Source organism: Lagenorhynchus albirostris, chromosome 8 (assembly GCF_949774975.1).
Source record: "Lagenorhynchus albirostris chromosome 8, mLagAlb1.1, whole genome shotgun sequence".
NCBI classification, from domain to species: Eukaryota; Metazoa; Chordata; class Mammalia; order Artiodactyla; family Delphinidae; genus Lagenorhynchus; species Lagenorhynchus albirostris.
In genome coordinates this window covers 46,884,451-46,891,913 of record NC_083102.1, presented here as the reverse complement: position 1 = coordinate 46,891,913, position 7,463 = coordinate 46,884,451, and the positions used below count along the sequence as shown (strand labels likewise).

Below are 7,463 nucleotides of genomic sequence, written 5' to 3'. Positions count from 1 at the left end.
ACTCAACAAGTTTGGATAACAATGGACCCCTCTGTCACCTCTCAGGATATATAAAGCATCCTTAAAACTTCTGTAGTTGAGGTGAGTTCAGACTCACACAAGAGCCTACAAGGGGCCACCCTTAACGCCAGGCTCTGCACTCGGAAAGTCTGGCTTCAGCCAATGTCCCAAGGACCTCTCTACAACAAGGGCAGGCCTTCATGATTCAAAAAGGGAAAGAACCGACACTGAGTGCTGGGAGGCCGCATGCAGGAGAGATCCCTGTGGCCTGAGGGGTCCTGTTGCACATGTGGAGAACGGACAGGAGTTAGTAGTGGCTGATGTAAGTGAACACATGCAGTAAAGCAATCACATTCAGTGACTTCTAGCTGCTGAATCACAATCAAGAATTAAAGGCTACTTTAAAAAAGTCCCTTTATTAGCGGCCGACCTTGTACCTGCATCAATCTGAAAAGACCTGAAGCAGAAAAAAAAAAAAAAATATATATATATATGTATATTTGCATAGTGTGTTGATTATATTACCCCCTCCCCCCAACACCCACCATCTTCCAACCTTGCTGTGAGATAAGTGGATCAACGTTATTAGATGAATTTTATTTTGCAGCTTACAGCTGTAGAAGCTGTGCCCTGAACAACGGCAGAGAGCACCCTTCACAGCAGCGTCGAGGAGACTGTTTGGAGCTATAAGGGGGCTTGTCCAGGTCATACAATTGTAAGTGGAGGAAGCAGCTAGAACCCTGGCTTCTAATGCAAACACCAGTGTTTTTAATCAAATTACTTACACAATAATTCCTTACTTTGAACAGAACTTTACGGCTTAGTCCCAGAACGTTTCACTCGCCTCTGAACAGCCCTCTGAGGTAGGTGAGGAATGAGATTGGCCCTTACCCCTCATATACCACTGGAGACATCTGCTCTATGCTACCCTCCATCAGCCGTCGCCTGTGCCTTGCTGCTCTGACAGTGGCGTCCATCTACCATTTGTGTTCCAGCTTGCATCTGGAAACACCCCGTGTCCCACTTTTTGTCACAGACTGAAAGTAAACACATCTGTGACAAGAGCCCGTGCATGTGGCTCTGGAGGGAAACTTCTGCTGCCCCCACTATCCCAGGCTAGAATTCTCTTCCTGTAGCTTCTCATCCAATTCTCCGGCCTTGGCAGGAATCCGATGAGCGATTTCTATGCAGCTTCAGCTCAGCCGAGGACATTTGACGAAGTCATGTTTATGACAAAACCCAGCTGCTTAAGCTGGAAATGAGTTTGGTGGCAACCATCCAGAACAGTAATAAACTGAGTACTCAGGAGCTAAAGGTCATCCTGTCCTCCAGACCAGAGCTGCCACTAATGGGGGAATAGCACAGTGCTTGATGGCCTGGGCTCGGGAGTCAAAGTGCAGGAGCACGACCAGAGGCACAGCAAGCTGTGTGACCTTGGGCAATTAACTTCATGTCTCTGAGTTTCTGTTTCCTTAACTGTACAACAGAGAATAAAATATTATGTCCTGGGATAGTTGTATAAGGAATTAATGGAATAATATTGGAATACTTGGCACAGTGCCTGGCCTGGGATGGTACTTAAGAAATATCAGCCGTTGTAATTATTCTTCCAGTAATTATCTGTATTCAAATTCCAAGATCAAAATGCTTGCATCAACCTAACCAACCTAGAACATTGTGTTCCTACATTAGCATGGAAAAATCTTGGTTTAAGCGAGTTAACACAGTAGTTCTCAAACAAACGTGCATAAAAGTACCTGAGCTTGTTAAAGCAGACTGCTGTGCCCCCTGCATTGGCAGGCAGATTCTTAACCACTGCACCACCAGGGAGGCCCCTAAGAATTTGTGTTTCAAACAGTTCCAAAGTAACGTTGGTGCTGCTGGTCCAAAGACTACGCTTTGAGAACTGCTATTTAAACCAACTTTCTATTTTGTGAGAAACCAGGCAGTTCTGTTTTTACATCAAGGGAGAATACAAAGAGAAGTTTGGTTAACATCTACTCATGACCTCACCTTAGTGTATTTTTTCCTGATCATCTGCTCTCCTGGTGTTTATACACACACACACACGCACACACACACACAGTCTCTCGCATACATACATCCACCTTCTACATCCATGATAAACAAGTGGTAAAGAAGAGATGACAGGGGTTAGGTGTTATAATTCTTATTCACAGTGAGTTGCCTGATCCCTGGTCCAATTCTGAGCTGCCATATGTAATGACCAAATGACATCATAAATGATGTCATTAAGATTGGAAAGAAAAGCTCATTTAGGAACAAAGTCTTTTTCACATACCACAAAATTCTCGATGTTCTCTATCAGATTCCCATACAGCATTTTACTGAAGTTAACCTCAGAAATAAATTTATGAGTGCTGAAAAAAAACCCACTCTGCTGTTTATAGCCAAGCCACTCACCACTCACGAATCAAGAACACAAATCACTACAGAGTTTTTAGAGCTGTGTAAAAAAATGTGACAGGGTCATGATTACATATTTAAATGTGACAAGATTAATCTCAAGGCCTCCTGGATAGAAATGGTCTCATCACCAGAAACGGTATTTTTTGGGTGCTTTCACACTAGAACTGAAACCCCTAAACTCATGTGTTCCAGATGTCATGAATTTTCAAAGGGTTATACAAAACACTTTAAAGCTTCATTCCACTTTACGTTTTAGAAAACAATACAATGCTCCCAGCAACTAGAAACGTGGACGTGGCAATAAAGGTTTCTCAGTTGTGCCTTTTGAGATGAAATATAGAGGGAAATTCACAATGGGTGTGTTGACATAGATGTGTCAGGGGAGACTTCCTGGGAGTCTTGGAGGAGCAGATCACCGGACAATGGTGGGTGGGGAGGGGGAAAGGGATACACTAAAGACAAAGGAAACTGTGAGTTCAAAAACAGTGGGAAGGGCTTCCCTGGTGGCAGTGGTTGAGAATCCTCCTGCCAATGTGGGGGACGCGGGTTCGAGCCCTGGTCCAGGAAGATCCCACATGCCAAGGAGCAACTAAGCCCGTGTGCCACAACTACTGAGCCTGGGCTCTGGAGCCCGCGAGCCACAACTACTGAGCCCACATGCCACAACTACTGAAGCCTGCGCACCTGGAGCCCATGCTCCGCGGCAGGAGAGGTCACAACAGTGAGAGACCCGCACGCAGCAGCGGAGGGTAGCCCCTGCTTGCCGCAACTGGAAGGAGACCGCGCATAGCAACGAAGACCCAACGCAGGCAAAAATAAATAAATTAAAAAAAAACAAAAGCAAAAAACTGTGGGGCATGAAACTGCATGGCACGTGCAGTAATCCAAAAGAGGTTCCAATTGTAAAGAGTTAGTGGGAAAGCAGAAGGGACCGTTGAACAGGTAAACCCCATATGACATGCTGCTGGGATGCATGGACCTTATCCTATAGGATTTGTGTGTGTGTGTGTGTATGCGTGTGTGTGTTAAAATACACATAATATAAAATTATCATTCTAACCATTTTACAGTGAACAATTCAGTAGCATTTAGTATATTCACAGTGTTGTGCAACCATCACCACTATCTAGTTGCAGAACGTTTTCATCACCCCAGAGGAAACCCTATACTCATTAGCAATCACTTTCCATTCCCTTCTTCCTGCCAGTCCCTGGCAATCACTAATCTACTTTCTGTCTCTATGGGTTTGCCTATTCTGGATATATTCTCGAGGGTTTTAAGCAGAGTAGTGATACGCTCAGATCTGCATTGTAGAAAGATGACTTAATATGTAATGAGGGGGCTGATTTGGAAGGAAGTGATACTGAAGTAACGAGGCAAATGAGGAGACTAGATCTCCAGGTGAGAGATGATGTACGCTCATGTGACAGATGGTGAGAAGGGGAAGGGAAGAGAGATGCTGGGGTAGAAATAATAAAATTAGTGATTACTCAGACACAAAGTTTAAGTGAAAGCACCCCCCACCCTCCAACACACAAACATCCTCCCCATTTCAGGCTTCTGACATGTGCAGCTTTGCAAGAAGTGATGTTATTAACCAAGAAAGAAGAAGAGAGGCACATGGCAGAAGCAGATTTGGGAGGCAGATGATACAGGATAGTTTATAGTCCTTGTTTTCTACTACAGGTTGATACAGACACTCAAGAGAATCTTGTTTGTTAGTTTCTGATTTACACTAAATTTCTTTTATTATTTTTATTCCATTCCACATTTACAAACTCTTACCTTTTTGTTTTCAGACACTAACCCTGAGTAGAAATAAAATAAATATGCACTCAAATAAAAAATATACTAAAAAGAAAGGGTACTTGGTAATGAGAATAAAAAATAAGCCAAAGCTGTTAGCAGCCACCTCTTAACAAAGAGTGAGGCAAGTCACTTTCAAAAAAAAAACCAAAAAACAAAGTGAAGGTCAAGGCTCAGGGCTGCTCCCACAACACTCAGGGAAAATGCCTTCAGATTCACCACTATAAGTTCTAGGGTAGCAAATAATTATTGAGGGGAAAGATGCTGACCTAAATGTAGCCATCACAGTGGCATCGTTTCTAGAGTAGTCAATATGGAGCTTTGATGCTACCTTACAGTTCCCAAGAGGCTCTCTAGGTGCACCATCTAACTTAATCAGTTGCAACAATATCATAATTTAGGATTTCCACTTTTGATTATGACACAATAATAGCATGGGTCAAACCAACCCCACTCTATTAAGAACAACAATAAAAGCTTAAAGGCATGGACTCAGGATTTAGCAGATCTGGGTTGGAGCCCAGCTCCATGACCTGGGCACAATGACTTAACTAACTCTATTTTCCCATCTGTAAAATGGAGATAAGAATTAGGGTGACCAGTTGTCCCAGTTTGCCCAGGACTGAGGAGTTACTGCAAACATAAAACTTTTAGTGCTAACACTGAAAAAGTGCCAGGCGATCTGGAATGGTTAGTCATGCTAAGAATATTTAACTTTCTGTGAGAATTCATAGAAATAATGCATATAAAATGTTACATGGCACTTGGTCCACAGATGTGTATTAAGCTTGCACCACGTATCATACAGGCAAATAATAAGCACTCAACCAAAGGTCATCATACTATTATTATCTGAATTTTTATGGTCAAAGGAATATGTTTTTCCTTTAAGAGCAGAGAAAGATTAGAAGTTACTAGGAACTGTAAACTTCCTTACTATACTTCTTCAGAAAGATAGGTTATAGTATTTTCTTTAGAAGGGGAAAGATAGATTATAATATTTTCTTTAGGAGGGGAAATATTTCTCTTCCAGGCTTCTTTTATTTCCGTGCTATGAATCTTTCCTTCCCATGGGAAAGAATATTCCAGTTAAAGTAAGAAAGCAACTTAAATAGGAAATCAAACCTCTGTCAACAGGCTTAACTGTCTAGAGTGAATTGTATCCCTTAAGCCTGACACCACCAGGATCCATCCCATTCTTTCTACCCCCTTTCACCTCATGCAATGCCAAACACCCTCTTCTCCCCACACAGAAATGTCAAGCAAGCAAGACCTTACTTGTCTCAGCAGAATGGCAAAAGCTGTTGTGTCCTTTTTCCCTTTTAAGAACCCACTTTACAACACAGGGTTTCATGCAATTAAAAAGTAATCAAAACGTTACTCCCTCCATGTCCAGTTTGTATATTAGATATCCACAAGAGGATAAAAAGCACGATCCAGTTCATTAACTACCCTTACTCAATATCTAGCTTTATGATCCACATTTGTAGTTTTCTTTGGGAAGAGAGAATGAGAATGGGGGAGGAGAGGGCAGAGGTTATAGCAGCAAATGCTCTCTGCCGGGAGTGTTGTGAGGACTTAGATCCTGGCTCGCTGTCTTCTGGCTAACATGGAAACCAGAACCAGCCAACTTGCCAAAATTTTGCTTCCTGCAAACAGTAGTGCAGGCCAGCTCCAGCAGTGGTGTGCTGGAATTCTTTCCCACTGGTTTAGGAGATTGGATTATGCACGTGGCTGCCCCACTCCACATTTGGGGACATTATGTTGGTAGCCTGAAAACAGCCATGGTGGGAGCATTTACACCACGGAAATTGGCAAACACTACAGATCAGTGGCTCCCCTCCCTCCCAAGCTGGTTTACTCTCAGACCACTGGTTCTCTGACATTTTGATGTTCCTGGGGAAACACGAGACATTAAGGCATTCTTCCCCTTTCCCAAAATAAATCAAAGAAATATCCGTCCAAATGGGTAAATTATCTTCTCTGAAACTTTGGCGCAGGATATCAGATGGTCTGGGTTTCAAATATTTGCAGGAAGGTAAGAAGGTCCTGTTGCCTGCTTCCATTCCTGCCTGTCCCCACTGAGTTCTAGTATTACCGGCAGTAATAGTTTCAAGACCACACCACCAAGTTGTCAGGATCCTTCTGTGTATCAGAGCCCCTAAGACACTCCAAAGGTGGTCTTTTTGGGGCCACTCCTGACCAGAGAGGGTATCTACATTCAACTGTGTTCCTGACCCACAGCCTAAGGGGACCCCAGACCCGCAAAGGCCCCCAGGTTCCAGGAATTTAGAAGACAAAATACGGCAAACGGTGCAACATTTTCTATGATGCCATTTGTTGAAACAGAACAAGGCACACTGTCTTTACTGCTAAACAAAAGAGTGCAAGGCAAAAATAATGCCCTTAGTCCAGCTGACAACATAGCAATACTGCAACACCACTTTATTTTGTTCCTTCATGCTGCCCACTTCTCTACCCAACTCCACGCCCTACCTTGTTTGTTTATTGGCTCCATTTACTATTCCCACAAACAACTTTGTAAATCTGGTTATGCTTCAAATTGAAACAACGAAAAGTTATTGTTTAAAAGGTAACCCCCCATTCCTCTTTGTTCCTCAATAACATTAATTTTTAAAACCTGTTCTCCATGTGCAGATAATACTTTAAATGTTAGCCTTCTTAGTATTTATTCACTTCCCATAATGAAATGGTTCTCGGTTAAATTTCAATAGATTATTGAAAACCACTCAATAGCTAAGAGAAAATTATGCATCATTGCTGAGCTGTTACACCTCAGCAAATAGATCTGCCATCCAATTTATAGTTTAAATAATACAATAAATTAGCCCCCTGAGTATTAACTAAGTGCATATTTGGGTAGCTTAATTTAGTAGCCTTCTTTTTAAGCTCATCAGTCCTCTTTAATGAAATAGAACCACATGAACTAAGACGACTCTTGGCAAATAATCAGAGTAAAATTGGGAGTTGCTATTGTTTATTATTGCCTTTGTTTTCAAGAAGCAAGCTGTATGTTTTTTTCAGAAAAGGGAAAAAAAAAAACCCTCAAATACTGAGAATTCAATTTTTTTTAAAGGACAGGACACACTAGTCAGCCAGTGAGATAATGAAACTTCTACAACCCCTTCCATAAATTTTTTTTCCCAGAATATTTCTCCTTTTTTCTCTTATGTAACACAGAAAGGAAATAGTCTTCAGTGGACATA

At 42.1% G+C, this 7,463-nt stretch overlaps 1 protein-coding gene across 1 annotated transcript in view; it reads right to left on the bottom strand.

The window, feature by feature from the left end:
- Positions 1-7,463, bottom strand: part of CPVL (carboxypeptidase vitellogenic like) — a 101,400-nt gene that overhangs the window by 973 nt on the left and 92,964 nt on the right. The gene's annotated exons all lie outside the window — the stretch shown is intronic.